Source organism: Equus caballus, chromosome 25, assembly GCF_041296265.1.
Source record: "Equus caballus isolate H_3958 breed thoroughbred chromosome 25, TB-T2T, whole genome shotgun sequence".
Lineage (NCBI taxonomy): Eukaryota > Metazoa > Chordata > Mammalia > Perissodactyla > Equidae > Equus > Equus caballus.
In genome coordinates this window covers 20,860,001-20,878,235 of record NC_091708.1, presented here as the reverse complement: position 1 = coordinate 20,878,235, position 18,235 = coordinate 20,860,001, and the positions used below count along the sequence as shown (strand labels likewise).

The following is an 18,235-nucleotide window of genomic DNA, read 5'->3' as shown; positions in this document are numbered from 1 at the left end:
TGCCAGATTACGTACCCCCGCAGCACTGGCTACATGGTTAGTGAATTATATTGTAAATATATACCCACAAAGACGCAGAAATGCCTGCCTCTAAACAGGCATCCATTCTCAATGCCTTAAGCCACAGTTCACCATCTCCCCCCACCCCAGGCTATTTAAATGTGGCTAAGGACATCCATCTCCATCATAATCACTCCAATTACCAAAACAAAGAGCCTAACACAACTGACAGAGAGATCCCACACGCCCTGAGTTCGACCACCTAGGCACCCGGCGGGGAGCATGCCAGGTACTCAAAAGGCGCTCAATAAATGCTTGGTGAATGAATGGGCACATATTTCTTATACACAACAGCATCTATAAAACACGTTTTAGGACAGTGAAGACACTAAATTCTTTCCAACTCTGTGGCCGTGCCACAACTGCTAACTAGGTGTGCAAAGCCGGGCAGCAGATGAATGATAAGGAGCGCGCCCTGTGCACCAGAGGCACTGCAGGGCCACTAACTGATCACTGCAAATGAACTGCAGAGGTGGCCACTTATTGGGTCCCTGGCCGGGTGCTGGGTGCTCTACGTCCATTATGCCTCTCAGCCTTCGCTAGAGAGAGAATCATGTTATAAACATAAACTGGAGGCTAGGAGCAAATTAGGAACTCTCCCCCAGTGAAACAAATCACTTTTATACTACTTTGTGGTCACAGATAAGCAGGGATCCTCCAACTTGAAAAGAACAGAACGCATGTAGAGGGGGCATTCCCACAAGTATCCCTTATCTAAGGCTCAAAGAAATTGGAAAAATCTTTCTACTCCCAGAGCTTTTCGGGCATCCTCAGAAGTCCGAGTTTCAGCTCCTGCTGTTTCTCCTCGAATTTCTTATTATATTGAGGGCATTCCACATCACAATAACCACGACCACACATGGGTACACCTCCACTCCTCTACTTCTGGGGTCCACCTTCGAGACCAAAAAAATCTCTCACTTGAGATCCTCCTAGAGATCCGAACATTCGTGAATAAATGCATGGTCTTTTTTTCTCTCCTCAAATATCTCTGGACACAATTTTCAAGTGGCGACAAAACTTTTTTATAATTAAAAAAATACATTTCATTGATACCTCCGTCTCTCTGGAAATTTTCAGTGTCAAAATAAATAGGTTCTTCCTGGGTAGACTTTCACCTCTTAAAGGTGAAAACTCACTATGCTGTTTTCCCAAAGAATCACTCACGTGCTCCTCACCTTTGCCACCAACGTCACCACCACCGCCACCTCAGGCTGCCCCCAAGGAGGCCGGCGATGGCTGCTCTTCTGACTTGGAGCAAACAGGGTTAGGTGAGTTCTGTCAGGCCCTCCCATCACCAGTCCACATTTTGAAATATCATCTACGCTGAAGGCACTCTAAAATTAGCCTCCTTACTCCTCAGATCTCAAAGCATCTGATATTACAGTACGTTAGTAAGACCAAGGAGACTCGGACTATTGAAATAAACATTTGCACAGAGAAGACCAACGCAATTCTAAGCAAGGCCGCAGGACAGTCCTCAGAGCTATCCTGAGCGCAGCCACAAAGAAGCATCCGATCCTCATAGAAAACAGCAGAGCCGGTACTTTCACTGCAAGAAGCACAATTTTCTTAGACAAATTATATTTGCCAGAATGAAGCCAAACACTCAGAACAGTAAGAGCATCTTTCTTCCCAAAAGCTCGTAGAACTTCACATCGATTCAAAATTGTTCCCCCTCAACACTCCAGGGAACAGCTTTGCAAGGCTGGGACAGGCTTTGTCAGCAGGTGGATGCACTTTTCCAAGAAGACAAGGCAGCATCCTTGGGCAGTTCACAGATCCCTGCTGATCGGACACACACAGATATGGGGCGCAGCGTGGTCCACAGGCAGGCAGACCAGCAGCTCACCATCTGGAAAAGCCCACCTGTGAGTGGCCAACAGCAATGAGGACCGCCCATCACTTAAGGCAGACACGGCACAAAATTAATGAGGCAGGATTCAAAAAGCCGAGTTCAAGACCAAGGACAAAATAATTCCCATCTGGCAAAGCCCTGGGAGAAGATCTCTACCTCAGTTTCTCTATCAGTGAGGAAGGAAGAAACTACCATTTTTCGAGGGCCCATGATGAACCAGGACTCTTACACATATAATATTTTTTAGTCCTTATGTCAGTTCTTCAGAGTCTCCATTTTGTTGGGTAGAAATTCGTGAGAACAGAGAGGTTAAGTGACTTATTCAAGGTCACACAGCTAGGAAGGGATGGAGACAAATTTCATCCTGTGTTTGTGCAATCCCGAACAGTATGCCCTATCCACTACACACCACTTTTTTTTCCTCAGTGACGACACTTGTTCAAAGAACTGCATGTTCACCCAGAAATTCTGAGAAATTTGCCCTCCTGATGTTTCAGCAAAAAATAAGCAGCTTTTCCCAGGGAGAATATATATACACATACATATTTATATATAGATACATAAGTACATATATATTTACATATTCATATATACATACATACACACACACACATACACACATACATCCATTTATACAATAGCCAAGTTCCTCGTTATTCTTCAGACAGCTCCACTGCATTGAAGTTTACCCATGGTGTACAAATTTTAAGTGCATTATTTCCCCATACAACTGCATGTCACAAAGGGAAGGCTGCCAAGCGACAACCTGGCCCAGTGATTTACGGCGTCACACTGACATACCCACTTCTGATACAGGTGGTTGTTCGTATTTCCTAGAAATCATCGTCTTCATTTGAGACATAAACAGTCAACAATGTCCCCAGCAACGACATGTTCTTTTTCTACTAGAATACACGGGCGCCAAATGTCATGAATTTGGGGTAAAGGAGGAGGTAATATAAAATTAAAAGCTCTCACTCTCTATTCCTCACACCTCCATGATCATGTTGATAATGCCATATCCTAAACACAGACGACTCTCTCTTTCATTTTAAGACTATGCCTTATAAAGTAAAAGATCTATTCAGATGAATCACATTAAATCTACTGAACAGGTTTCATGTGCTGAGGAAAACAATCTAGCCAATTTTGGATTTTTATGCCTCAAGATTCCCATTTGCTGCTTTATTAATCCTTTTCAGTCATATTTGACTCTTAAAAATTTAAGGATTTATTTTTCTGTAGACAACAACCTAAACTACACAATACGTGCATGGCCATAGACAAAATAATATTGCTACTGTCCTTTCTACCGAAATGGGGAAAAGAGGATGGGAAGGTGGCAAGAAGGGACGAAGGAATAGGGAAGAACACACTAGAAACCTTGGAAAGTCACTGTTCAAAAGCTGCGTCCAATAAAATCGCCACCACTTACCTGTGCTGGGGTCAATTTTGATAATTGTAGTTGACGTCTAGAAACAGGCTTTTGAATATAATTATCATGAAGCAGCAACTGGGCAATCACAACCTAATTAAGCCCACTGACTCGATTATCTTGTTTTTCCCCTAATAATCACATAACATTTAACACTTGCTAATTTCAGGACCTATGGGTGATGTTCATTCATTCTTAACAAGCTACAGCGACTGGTCAGAAAAAGAATGGGTGAGGTCCTCAAAGACTCCCAAGGAGTCAACTAGGGGTAGGAAGGAATTTCAGGGACTGCTGGCATCCATCTCTTCCTCAACACCACTTCCCTGCTCAGCCCCCCAAAATGACTAATTAGAGTCAGAGCCATGGGAGAGGACATGAATGACGAGAACTTCGCGCCAGTGAAGGATACAATTCTGCTTTCTTCAAAGCCTGCTATGTTATGGGATCCATACAATGTGCTTTTTCACATTACAATGGAATTGTCTTTGAGGAGGTGATTTTCCTTTTTTTTTTTTTTTCCAGCATAAGGGAGGATCCCTCCAGCAGGCCTAAATACATAAACTTTGTACATTCCCCTCCTTGGTCACACTCCAAGGCTCCCTCTCCTGCCTCGCCTCTCATGTTGAGTGTGTTCTCAAATTCAATGTCCAGTTCCCACTTGGATGTCACTGCACCCACAAAGATACATTGACCCGATTCACCTTCACTTTCTACAAATCTCCTGAGAGCAGCCTGGATTTTCTTTGGACCGGTCTTTGAGACAGGCTGGTCTGAGGGAGCATCTTTGATGGCTGAGCACTAGTGATTAGGGTCACAGTTTACGCTACCTAAGGCTGAGCACTGCCCTATTACTCTTAAACAGAAATTCCCCCTGGAGAAGTGCATGCTTTGGTATAGTTCAATTTTACTCTCTTCGACTACGTAGTTATTTTCTCTGAGCCTTTTTCCCATCAAAGGCCTTTACTAAGAAAACAACGGTCTTAATAATTTTGGTAGACAATCATACAGACGACAGGTAAAAATGGGTGACTTGCTGGCCTCTTCTAGTACATTTTGCAAACAGGACACAGGCTTCCTACAAAGGTTTTGGGTGTGAGTCTGTCTGGGGACAGGAGATCACCTGAACAGATCCACAGCAGGGTTAAGATTTTACAAAACCACCACTAGTTGCTTCAAAGTTAGAGTCTGCTCAGCATTTAATGTCCGACCACCTGTCTGACGGCAAAGCTACTGTCCCGGAGATCTTAGGGACATTTGGATCTGCTCCATCTCCCTCAGTACAGCTTATTACTCTATTAAGGACATTTGTGGTCATCCATGAACAGCAGCCTTCTTACTGTACTGTGATGTTTCACGGAGGGGCAAATAAAACCACAACATTCATCACGTCTCCGTGATCTAAACAGAGGACACGGTGATCAGTAAAGGACGTGGGGACACTGGCACCCATGTTCTGAAGAATATCTGCACTATTTTCCAAAAATGGCCATTAGACGGTGGAACTAATTTTCAAAAATGTGTGTGTGGCTTTTGAAAACATTTCTTGTGCTTACAGTAACCAGAGCCAATATAGGACACTGAGACTTTCAAAAGTGGCCCCAAGAAGGAAAAAAGGAAGATACCATCTCTAATTTAAAAAAGTCATAGAGCTTATCTTTCTGCCAACATAGGTAGGTGCTCTTTTAAAATATCCACGTGGACAACTACTTTACACTACTGAGCTGGATACAGGTACAATTTAAAAATATTTATTCTCTACGTCTCTCACACATGGTCTCGTCTTTTTTTCCCACCATCTCCTCTATAACTCAGAAGAACAAAAAGAGGGTATTCTAGTTAAACACACTAGTCAAGCTATTACAATAAGTTCTATCCCTCATATCAACTAATAGATTACAATTAATTTTCCATTATGCTCAGATTTCCTTCCAGAACACCAGGATACAATCCTGGCAGAAGCAACTGAAAGAGAGAAACCATGGGGAACATAAGCTATTAACATATTAAGTAATAATCAAGGCCAGTTCCCACCAGTCCAGAGCCAGGAGGTGGTCCCCCTGTGTGCGAATCCTGGCTCTCCCACGTCGTAACTCCACAACTTTGGGTAAACTACTCTACCTCCCCAAACTTCAGTTTTCTCTACCATATGAACAGTCCCTGGTTCATATGAAATGTTAAACAAACGTTACCTCGCATTCATATTAACTATGAGTCACCCCAGGAGGGGAAAGAGCATTCTGCTGAAGGACTATGTGATAGTCCCACTCTGTAGAGGAGTTGGCAGGATTTTCGAATGAAGCAATCATATTTATTCTGCTTATAGACAGTAGGCTTACCCAATATCAGAAAGGACAGTATTGGCAGCAGAAGGGGGAGAAGTGCTTGCAGCTGAACTCTGACCATCAAATGAAAATGGTCTCTTCCAGACAGATCCCCTGCCCAGTGGTCACTATTATTAACAGTCTTCAGAGAAGACAATTTAAGCTAGAAACCATTGAAGAGAAAAGTTTCTGAGTGATACACACTTATTACCGAAATCTTTACATATTCTTTAGCTGGGATCTACTTTGGCCATCTTCGGTCTATAACCCAGCATTCAAATTTCACCGCACATGAAAGACTCCTAGATCAGGTCCAATCTGGGTTGAGTGACTGATGCTCAACTGCTGACTAATTGGTCACAACACAGAGGGATGATGGAATTAAGGATTAGAACGGCTAAACATTCTGGACCACAATGGCCTTCTTTTGGATTTTAAAATGCCAGGATTGGACTGAAAGATCAGCCTGTGATGCCCAGCTCAAGCAATGGCTTCATCCCCGAATGGACACCCGGTAGTTATCATGGTCCACTCCTTTCCCTTCTGAAATCAGCATGCCTTTGTTCTTCGTTTCTTCTCACACCCACTGCGTAGGGAGAGGAGCTCTATGGAGAGCTTTAGAGAGGACTATCACATTTTCTGCCCATTAATAATGCAGCTATTCTCTACTGTGCTCTATTCTCTACTTCATTTTCCAGGAAAATCGCCACCAAGGCCTACTTAACCAGTTCCTTCAAGTTTCCACCTGCCCTTTATTGAAGGGCTGTGTCTGTAACCCTGAAGTCACAGAAATTGTCTTCCAAGCCCAGTTCCATTTTTCACAAGAAGGGCTGACCAAAGAATGTGGGTCTGAGCACTGGTCTTCATATTTCACATGCAATAGGTACCAAATTACAAGGTCTTTTTCCACTTGCTTATTGTTTTCTCAAAAGCAATGCCTTTCTTCTTCCTGGAGACTCTTCCCAATGAACAGACCTCTTCTATTTTGACCTGTCAATCATCCCCCTGCCTCACTTCTCCTTCCTTTCCTTCTCCCATCCCAGCAGTCTCTCCTCCCCAGCAAATTTCTACTACATAATTATGGCAATGCTTCAGCCTACTTTTCTGTTAGCTTAACAACCCTGTCTATTTTCTACTTGTGCTGATGCTCCTGTTTGCTTTTCTGACGGGCTAATCCGTGCATCCTTTCAAGGCCTAACTTCTCCTACCATGAGAGCAGCTGGAGCTCGAATTCACAGGTGCCTTCCAAAACTTTTCATTAGCAATAGAAATGAGCCGGTTTAGAAACCCATTTCTTAATCTGCAGGTGAGTACCGGAACCTTTGTGCAGCAAACATCTCTCAAGGATCCCACATTGTGCCACTGCACAATTATTTTCTGAGTAATAAGGACAATGTTAGAGGCATATTTGTAGTGTCAAAAGGGAGACTGTTCCCTCAGAGGAAATCAGGCTCCTAACCCCCCTGCCTCTGGCATTTCCCAGCTCAAGAAAGAAACACTCAGCTGACATGAGCAAAACTGAAGAATAACGACTTGACCTTCTTAAATCTGAACAGGGAAGAGAAGAATTCCGAAATTTGAAGGCCTTAGCTTGTGTTCTGGTTCAACTGGCCAGACAAGGGCTTAGGGAGCGAGTTTGGCCTTCCCCAGCTGGGCTCTGTGGCAGATAAGCCTCTCCACAAATCCTGGGCTTAATTACTTCTGACACAGTTGTCTCGCCTGGGCCTCCAGCTCCTTTTGTGCTCAAACCAATCTGAATCCAAAGGTAAGTCTTTGCTTACTCATCTTGGACAAACGCTTAATTTCCTATTAAGCGATCCTACAACATTTGAATCAGGATCCATTGGTTCCTAGGAGACCCTTCCCCATCTTTCCTTGCCTGATCTTTGTGAAAAAGTCTACTCGAAAGCCTGGCAAGTAACTTTCTGAATTAAGCAGTCTTTGTCTTCCAGGATTTATTTTTTGGACAAATATGTACCTACCAACCTTCCCTTCACCCCCAAGAGCGGGCTGTGCTCTTTCAATGACGTTGGGGGCAAGATGTGGCCAGGCACAGCAGAAGTATTTTATTAATATCCAGAAGCCACATGCAGTGAACTGAACAAGCAAACACATGAAAGCAAGGAAATCAATACCGAAATACTCATGACCTGGCACACAAAGAAACCCTCTCTCCAAGAATAACTCAAGAAAAAATGTCTCCAGCTAGGAATTAGGCAAGAATGCTTTGAAGACACCAAGTAATTGCTCACCAGAATTAAAAGACAACGCATCTACAGGTGACCGTACTGGTCCCTCTCGGACACCACGCTACCTCTTGTCTTTCTAAGCCCTGAAAAACCCAACTTTGTGTTGGGGCCACCCATCCAAAGACTAAAAATCTTATGTATGCTTCCACTGATAAGCGCACGAGCCCTTAGAAAGTAGATAAATTTTATGATACTATTTCCAAGCAGAAAACGTAAATCTGAAGCGCTTCCAATTGACGCTCTAGTTATCAGTGAGTGCAGCTCTGCAGATACAAAGTTCAAGGGGACAGAAGATTCAAAAGAGCTTCCTTGTAAACTGCACATACAACTAAATTCATAAAAATCCTTTTTCCCTCACTCGGAAACTTCTCCTGCTAGGTCTTTGAAATCCAGGAGACAGTTCAATTTAGGATTATCTTCTCTCCGATGCACCGCCCCCCAAAGTTTTTTTTTTCTTCCTTCAGTACTGGCATGCAAACCATGCTGTTTTAACTTCTTTCCTGTTCTCCCAGTTCTTCTGGAACATTTTATTTTCGACAGTCAACTCATTTGGAGGAGTGCCACACTGAGGTTCAACTGTTTATAGCGTTAACTGTATTTCTGCCAGAAGTCCACATCCAGCCCTACCTTCTCTAGACAGCCTCCTGGATTTAGAATTTATGCTTTCGTTTGGAAGAAGCTTAGAAAATGTGGAAACTTCCAAACATCACTCTTCTTCTTTACAAAATTACTTTCACTTGTCCAAGAGGAGTCAGAAATGGAAACCCATTTCACCCTTCCTAATGCACTGTCTCATCTCTCTCTCATGGTTAAATGTGGCCTGTGTTGTCAAAGTCATTTTAAGGATAACATGTGTATGTTGGGGAATGGGAGATAGCCAGCCATTGGTCTGCAAGAGAGAACTGGCCTCCAAGAAGTTACATGGAGGGCACATTTTTGGATGAATCCAGAACAACTGGAAAATCACCAGTAATTGTTTTAGACTGGATTTCACTGTCTTGGCCATTCATCGCTATTACAAAATGGCATCTCTGAAAGAAGCCAATTTAAATCTGCACCACGTTGCAAAACAGATCCTCAGAGTCCAATTGTGGGTACTTTTGCAAGTTGTAATAGACCCAGACAAACTTCCAAAGAAGGGCATTTGAAAAGGACTCCCAAGTCCTGGATGACAGAACTTGAGGAGAACAGGACAAGTAAAAGAAAAGCACAGCCACAAACCCAGCAGCCAAAACTTGAGTGAAAGTCACACAAATAAAACTGGCCTCTGGAGCGTATCACTTCTATGAAAGAAATCATGCCCCCCAATATATGTCAAATTCAACTAACAAAAATCAATACTCCTGTCCCGCTAGTGTCTGATCACAGAGTTTCACAGAGAGCTCCCACCCTGCGGAGGAGAACTGGCAGTTCACAAACCGCTACAATCCTAGGCAGTGGGGTAGTCGAAAGGGCACTGGGTTGGGAGTCAGCCGACCTGAGTTCTAGGCCTGGCTTTGTTACAACTGAACTTTCTGACCTTGTTCAAGTCACTTCACGTCTCTGTGCCAGTTTCCTCTTCAGTAAAATGTAGGGGGAGGGGGAGATTTGAAATAGACAATGTCTCTAAGGCATAGAAACAACCAGCTTCTCAATTAGAAGTTCTGATTAGTGAATATTAAGTACTTAATATTCATCATTTATGACGTCCCCGTTAGCCAACTTTTAAATGATGGTTATGTTAATTTCTACTTGGGAAATAGTATTTTTGTCCATCACCCCAAAACCTCAGCTTAATCTTGGTGCTCCCTGGAGTTCTTTCATATTACAATAAATGCATCTTTTCTTTTCTTTTCTTATTTTTTTAAGCAACCTTCCCCAAACTAAGACTTGTGCTATTAAAAGAGCTTAGAACTTCCCATTTCCTTGCTAGGGCTAAAATTAAACTGTCCATTCCTTAGGGCCCAACATAACATCTGCCAGATGTCTTGGCATATCACACAAGAAGAGGAATTTTCTTCTAGCATTATCTGCTCTCCCCTCTGTTTTCTCATGATCGATTAATAGGTCACCAACACCCAGCTAATGTTTCTCTCGAAGCCACCAACTTCATAAGTATGTGAGCCTCACAAGATACTTGCTTGCACACACATACACACACCCACCCACTTACAGAGACTGATTATCTTCCAGTTCACTGGGTTTTATCAATATACCTTAGAAATATTTTCCCACTTCTTTTGAATTTCCTTCGTTTCCATATACCAATCATCCCATCATATACTCATGTCAGACCCTTTGCAAGCTGAGTTCATTATATACATATTTCCTAACTTGTGAGTGTGGCATTGTGAAATAGCATCTCTGTTCTCCAGTCATCAGCTTGAAACATTCAATGCAGCTTTGTCAATGCTCTGTCTCCTGAGACATGAACTCTAAGTCTGATAAAGGCACATACCACAAAGAAGATAAGTAACGTTACCTTCACTAAGAAATCTCAACACCAGGAAAGAATTCAAGATAGACTAGAACCTATTAAACTCCATCACACAGAAAACAGAAATCTTTCCCAAGGCAACTTTACCATTCTTTTATTTTAGGAAAACTGACCACTATACATATATATATATATATATATATATATACATATATATATATATATATATACACACACACACACACTTTTTTTTTTTGGTCTAAAAATTGTCTCCAACTCCAAAGAGTGGGGGAAAAAAACAAGTCCTCAGGAAATGCGGTCAATGAATTACATGGACATAAGTCTAATGAGATACTACGGAATGCGAAGACCCAACAAGAATCTTTTTTATGGCAGTGTGCATCATAGCTCACAAATATTTCTCCAGAATGATTTCTCTGTGTGATATATTGGAGCTATGGCAAAAATTTGCATAACGAGCTTCGTCAACTTGATGCTTCAAACACAAAAAGGATCTCTGAGCTTTGACATCAAAAGAGAACGTTCAATTTGACACTTTACTTCTCTCATAGTGGTTTATCCAAAATACTTGTCCTATGTTGAATGTGTATGTCCAGAAAAAGGCAGAAACCATGGCTTTAATATTATGGTGCTTCGCATGATGACCAAGGACATCAGAGATGGACATGTCTCTCAGGTAACCAGTTAGACCATATTTTCAAACTCTAAAATGCCTCTTAAATACCTAATTTCTTCCCTGCAGAAAAGCTCAACTGTAAGACTGTCTATAAAGACACCAAAACATTTGGATGCAAAGTCAAAAACGTGGTGAGTCAAACCACTGGGCTGGCAACCAGTTTGTCCGATTTCTCTCCCCCCACTGAAATAAGTAATTAACCAGTTGTCCTGGGATCAATAACAACAAAAAAGGCATCATGGAAGTTTGCTTCAAGATCAAGGTATAATGTATTTATTTTTATATAAACATATATAGTTAATTAGATGCAAAATTATATGGTAATTACTTTCCCAAACAACTCTTTTTATTCCATTGCATCTGAACTTCTGAGTCTCAACACGTAGCATCCACATACGCATTAGCAAATTTAAATATAACACTGATAACATTCCACTTATGCGCCAAAGTAATGGTATCAAAACATAATATTTAAAAATGAATAATAAAAGGGATGATTCCAAGTAAGATTTTTAAGAGAGCTCTTGGAGAGGCCCAGGTTTTTAATAAAGCAGTAGAGATTTGAAGAGAAGTATTTTTAAATGAGCATACACATCAACTGAAAATCTTGAAAACCATACATCTTCGTCTGCAAAAAACAGGGTTTTACTTCATTGACCAGGGACAATTATCAGCTAAAGAACCATGTGTTTCTCCTCTCCTTTCACACTCCTCAGAGGAACAATAACCCTCAATTAATGACACAACAGTTTGGTTTGAAAAATGTGATGTTGTCATATACAGCATTGTGCTGTATGACACTGCTACCAGCTACTCAATAGAATATAATTACATCTGGAATCTAAAACCATTTCAGTATGCACAAAAATACTGGAGACAGAAGGAACTTTACACACAAAAAATCTGACACATAATGAGAAAACAAAGCAAGAAAAAAGCTGGTATAAGTCGCTCACCAATGTGTTCCTTATTTCTCTTGAAGCTGGTACCTTTCTATATTTTTCCTTAGTTGAAAACAAGGTCCAATCAACCTTCTTACAATGTATTAATTGGTCTGAATCTCCTCCAAGTTTTCATTCCACCGTGGAGCCCTCCTTTCCTATCCTTAATAGTCCATCTACAATTCTTCCAACATCTTCCCTCATCCTCAAGATGGCTACCTTACCTAATGGAAAAGCAACATCTTCATGGTTGGCTTTTCTAAATTCATCAAGCATTTCAGGACTTAGCTCTTTCCTTGGATCAATTACATACAGTCTCGAGAACTAACGTGTGAGGAACTCCAATCAATGCGTGGACTGGGGTAAGACTGGGTCCTTTCTTCAAATCACCCTCACAAAATGTCTTCCTCTAAGACTAACAGATTCCTCCCAATTAAAAAGGTGAAGACACCTGGACATAAGGTTTTCCCAAGTGACATAATATTTTAAAAATTTGGTTCCATACTGACATTGTTAAGAAGACATCTGATATCTCTGAAGACTCACAGTACTTGAGAACACAGAAAAAAACAGCAGACTGGAAGGGAAGGGGGAAACAAAGGAAACAACAGAAGGCCTAATACACAAATGGAACAACCTGAAGAGAAACATAGACTCTGGAGAAACTGGTGTTAGCCAGTCTTAGAGTTCCTCTGAGATCTTACAGGATTTGTTGTTGGGTTTTTTCTTTTCCTTTTTTTTTTTTTTTTTTTTTGCAGAAACCAACCCATACCAGACAATAAAGTCTGACAATACATCAAAACATGATGATAACCAAGCCCCAGAACTCCAAAATCTCAGCTTAGGGCCACCACCATCTTCACAATGAGGAAATAACATTTCCTGGTGAGTTTCAGGAGCCCTGGAGCAGCTTAAAGTTCTGTGAAGACCTCAGTGGAAAATGTTTTAAGGTTTTGCCTTGCCTTTCCTGAAGGAGGTCAAAACCCTTCAGGTCCACTCAAAAAGAGAAAAAAAATTCCCAAAGTTGACTTTAAAATGGAAACAAACGCCTCAATAACTTGTGAAAGCACTCCTTTGATGGGAGAAAAATCTCAGCAGCCTTTCAAAGCCCCTCATTTCCTTGCATAATGAATAGACAGTGAGGAACCACCACCACATTCCCCCCTGGAAAGGGAGAAGGAGTGAGCAGGCAAGCCTCCTCCAGCCATCACCAACTGAGCTTCAAAATGGAGACATCCATAATTTTATAAACACTTCTCATCTCAGCTTTGTCTCCTGGAAACCCCGCTCTCCTCCATTTTCTGGTGGAGTTACAACATGACACGGCTTACCTGACTCACTTCTCAGCTCTCAACCAAACTAGGTAGACACTTCCTCCAAAAAACCTCCAAGCCACCTCCAGAAACGAAACCAGAGCAAACCAAACAGCCAACACAGACACTCAGACACAGCCCCGGGAGCCCTGGGAGAAAGCCCCAACTGGTTGGTCTTTTCCCATCCCAGGCGCGTGCTTAAAAATGAAACTTTTTTTTTTTTTTTGGTAGGGGAGGAATATAAAAGGAACTCCAGGCAGCCTCCCTCCCTCTCTGTAGGTTAGAAGCTACAATGAAAAGAAAATGAGGGTTCCTTCAGGAATGGTGAAAAGCCTGGAGAATGAACGTGAGAAGGAGCTTTGTGTTTTGGAGTCTGGACTGGAACCAAGGCAGACAGCTTGCAAATGGAGGACAGGGAGATAAAGAAAGGGAAAGAGAGGGGCTGCTCCAATGGGGGGCGGCTGCGGCTTCCCCTCGTGCCTGGAAGGAGGGCAGACCCCTGGGAACTGCACCAGGAGTGAGGCGACCCCCAGGCCCCTGCCTTCTTTTCTCCCCTCCTTAGAGGAGAGCCAAGCGTGTGTAATGGCTTCTCCTCTCCAGAAACCGTTGTCCTCCTCCACCAGACGCTTCTGAACCCCCCAGCCTGGAGACAGCTCCTCAGCTGCTCCTGAACCTGCCACCCCCACCCGGGCCGTGCCCCTCGCTCCTCGCCTCCCTCAGCAGCAGCAGCAGCAGCAGCAGCCACCCCCCAACACATCCCGACCCCGCATCCCAACTTCGGGGAGAGAGAGAGAGAGAGAGAGAGAGAGAGAGAGAGAGCCAAATACCTGAGGAAGAGGGGGGTGCCAGTCCGCAAGGCTTTGCCATCGGGCGGGGGACAGGCAGACAGAGGGGGGGAAAGGAAGGAGAGGGACAGAGAAAGAAAGAGGTCAACCCGCTCAGGTCGGGGCGGCTCGGAGCGCTCCCTCCTCTGCCCCTCGCTCGCTCCCTCTGGCTCTCGGCTCAGGTCTCCTCGCCTCCCGCCCTCCGCCCCCTGTCTGTCCCTACTCCTGTCCCCACACTCGGAGCATCCATCCTAAGCCTCCAGCTCTCTTCTCACTCATCTTTCATTTTCTCTTCTCTCCACAGAACTACACGAAATTAATTAAGCCACAGCGCTCCGCTCCCCCCAGCAGAAGGAGCAGCCAGCAGGAAAAGCACAGCCACCTCCACTGCCACCACCACCACCTTCTCCTTCTCCTCCTCCCCCTCTTCCTCCTCTTCCTCCTCCTCCTCTTCCTCCCTCGCTTCTCCTCCTCCTCTTCCTCCTCCCCCTCCTGTTCTCCCTCCTCCCCCTCCTCCTCCTCTTCTCTCTTGCTTCTTCTCCTCTTCCAACAGCCAGTCCATGCAGGGGACTTCCTCTCCTCCCCGCTCCGCCAACCCTCCTTGGCCGAATGAATGAGCGCGTTTGTGCCTCCACCACCCCGCGCTCTCCTCCCCGGAGCACTCAGACCACCCCGAGGTGGTGGTTAATTGCAGTAACTTACAGAAGAAGCGTCCCGGCGCCGGGAGGTGTTTCGGGTTCTCCAGCCCCACCGCCTCCTTATCCTCTTTCTCTTTCTCCTCTTCCTGCTCGGGTTATTGTTGTGGAAGTTGTTTGGGAGTCTCATGTGCTTCTGCCGGGTCTCAGCAATGGAGGATCGCCATCTTCCCTGCCTTCCTCGGCTCCTCAGACTCGCTGCAGCTGCAGATGACCTGAGATATCCGTCTCTCTCCCTCTCTCTCCCTCCCTCCCTCTCCCTCTCACTCTCTCTCTCCCCTCTCTCTCTCCTCTTCTCTCTCCTCTCCTCCCTCTCCCTCGCGCGCTCTCTCTCTCTCCCTCCCTCTGTGTCTCTCTCTGAATAATGAGCAACCAGAGGGAGAGAAAGCAAGACAGAAAGAGAGAAGGAAGACAATCTTCTCCTGCCACACAAAACGCCAGAGCACCAGGGGGTGCGCGAAGCCTTTCTAATAACAACAACAACGTGCAGGAGAGAGGAAGAAAAAAGAAAGACAGAAAGAAATGAGGAGAGGGCTGGGGGGCTAAAGGGGGAAGAATTATCCAAGAGCTGGAGAAGAGCAGAAGGAGAAGCTGGAGGAGATGCTGAGGCTGCGGCTGCTGTCCCCCCTCCCCCCCGCCGAACCCCAGAAGGAGGCAAGGTGGTTGCAAAGTTAAGGCTGGGACATTGTCTTTGTCACTCAGAGCAACACAGAGCCAGGCCAGTGAGATGCAAGAGGAGGAGGTGGCAGCGGCGGAGGAGGAGGTGGTGGTGGTGGAGGAGGAGGAGGAAGAGGAGGAGAAGGAGGCAAAGGAGGAGGAGAAGGGGAAGAGGGAGATGAGATGAATAAAGACCTGCGGAGAAGGCGGTACGAGGAGCGCGGCGGCCGGGCTGAGGCGTGCGCGCTCGCGTCCCGGAGGCGCCCGGCCGCCCTGGCCGGTAGAGGAAGCCCCCCGTGAGGACCCTGCCCCGCCGCTCATAGCGCTCCCACCATCAGCCCTGCCCGAGGCGCCGAGCCCCGGCCCCAGAGAGTCCCTCACACGCATCCATCTAGAGGCCAATCTTTGCAAAGAACATACATGGGGAACTAGAGGTTGCAAGTCTAAACCCAGATCAACCACGTGGGGCTTTTTAATCCCTTTCCAGCTTGCGGTGTGAGTATCTCCAGTGAAAAGCTCAAATTGTCCATTACTGGCACGTATTTTGAAGTCTTCTCCCCCGAAATAAAGGGTCATTGTGCATTTTATTTCTTTTCTGATATGGCAAGGGGGGATGGGGGAGGTTAAGAACCCGTCATTCCGAGCCTCGGAACCACCACTTTCTTTTCCTAACTTGTGAAATGTTTTGACGGCGCACCAAAAGAAAAAAAAAAAAGACTACTTAAATAACTTTACACCCTCCGGCCCCGCGTTGTTTGCACTTTCTGGCTGATCATCTAAAGGCTCGGAAAGTAACAATCAGCGCTCCTAATGATAAGGTGTCATGGTGTTGAAGACAAGAGAGCCAAGATGAAGCTTTCACACCTTGAATTTTTATTTAGTGTAATTTTCCCCAAATCGTTCTGAACTTTTTTTTTTTTTTTTTTTGCAAAAGAGTAGGTTTTACCCTTCTCTCTTACCAGGTCTAATGTCTCCTAAGGCGTAAATCTGATGGGGGGGAGGGGGGGCGGGTTTGCCTACAGTATAAAAAAATCAATACAGCAAGTCAGGAGCAATTCAAGTTCAAGGGCATGGGCAGGGTGTACCATTTCTATTTCTCGCATCCTCGAGTTGGACATCAACAGCCTCGGGAGAGAGAAACACGCAGCGCGCGGGGCAGAGACCTTAATTAAAGTTTCTTTTGTCCGCGTCTGAATTGGGGGATGTTGCTGGATTCCTTTGCATGGGGAGCGCGCATCCGGTGAGAAGGCGCGGTGTCGAGGGTCCAGGGCAAGATTGTCCTCTCTAATACTCACTCCCCACCCCCGCAAAGAACCATCCGGGAAGATACACCCATAAACCTATACAATAAAAGGGGAGGAGGAGACGCGCGCGGAGTTGGTTCCCATCGGATAGCGGGGTTTCATAAACAGATCTGAATCCTCGTTTTCCAAGATTTTCCCCATCGTTTATTCCGGGGCAGAATCTCTCACCCAGAGGCACGATTTCACCCCCTTCTAGTCAACACTTCCTGCCCTTTTCTCCTCCCACTCGCACTAAAAAGCTTGGGAGCCCTAAAAGGGTGTTGATGGCGGGGGTGATAAATAAATAAATAAATGACACTCTACGCGTGCGGTGGAGAAGAAAGGAGGGGGAGGGAGAGGAAAGGCGAGGAGAGAGAAGAGAAAAAGTAGGGAGAGGAGAACAAGGAGGAGAAAGCTCAGAGGCGAAAGGGAAACGGGAGCCAAAGAAAGAAGAGAAAGAAGAAAGGAGAGAGGAGGACGGTAAGGCTGGTCAGGACTGAAATGACCCTGGCTTTGTGCAGAACTGGGAGGACTCCCCTTTCCAGGTGCCTGGAGGGACCTGGGGAAGTCCTTCTGCCCCGAGCTCCTCCCCCCGGGACCCCAGGGGTGTCTGAAGCGCTGGCCGTCGCTCCCCCATAAATTCCTCGTGGCAACGGGAGGAAGCGCGCCAGGTCTCCGCCGTCCCTTCAGTGCCCCGGCTGATAATTTACCTCTTTGTCTTTAATAAAAAGCTGACTTTTTCTGTCAAGCTCTGCACCGGGAAAATAACAATCGTATTTCAAGATTGAAAGCTCCTATTACTGCTGGGTTTTGGAGGCTGTGATAAAATCTTCATCGACGTGAAGGTACCTTCTGGGTTGGCTGGGGTCGGAAGTCCTAAGATGGGGGCCGCCCTTCCCTGGGGGCAGGGGCGCAGGGAAGCAGGCGGTGGGGCGGGAGGAAGAAGCGACGGGGTCAGAGGAAACCCAAGGCTCCTGGGGCACCAAAGGGCTTCCCGCAGTGGGGAAATGAGCCCTGGGGAGGAGCCTTTCGCGAGAACGTGAGCGCGCCCCAACACGCCTCAGACCTCATAAACCCACTTGGCAAAGACCGGGGAAGCGGCTGGCAGACCGACTGCGGTGAACTCCAGAAATTAACCTGCGCTGCAATTAAACGGGCTGCCGCCCTTTCACACTCACCTCGAGCGACCGAGCTAGAGAGCTCCCGAACCGGCTGCGGGGGACCTGGCTCCTCCCTCCCGTCCCAGGAGAAGAGGACAAAAAGGGGAGATGGACTTGGAGATGGCCCCGCCCTTCAAACGCTCCAATCCTTGGAAACTAAACCTCCTCTCCAAGCCTCCACATCTAGAAGGGACAAAGGCAGCGAGGAGATCCAGAGACCGATGGGGAGATAGGTGGCTTTCGGGCTTCTCATGCGGGTGCACTGGGGGAAAGGTACAATGGCTAAGTTTCCATCCCAAATATGGGATACTCTTTCGAAGACCATC

At 45.5% G+C, this 18,235-nt stretch overlaps 1 protein-coding gene across 14 annotated transcripts in view; it reads right to left on the bottom strand.

The window, feature by feature from the left end:
• ZNF462 (zinc finger protein 462) overlaps nucleotides 1–17,993 on the bottom strand; it is a 137,859-nt gene extending 119,866 nt beyond the window's left edge. For 8 of the 14 annotated variants that reach the window (XR_002804115.2, XR_002804116.2, XR_011432523.1 and 5 more), the window contains exon 1: nucleotides 14,817–15,884. The gene's annotated coding sequence lies outside the window, so the exon portion shown is untranslated. Of the gene's footprint in view, nucleotides 1–11,992; nucleotides 12,629–13,308; nucleotides 13,432–14,117; nucleotides 14,250–14,816; nucleotides 15,885–17,927 lie in introns of those variants that run through there. The other 6 variants (XM_023629838.2, XM_070251226.1, XM_070251227.1 and 3 more) reach the window with 4 other exon arrangements.
• Between the last annotated feature and the right edge of the window lie 242 nt (nucleotides 17,994–18,235).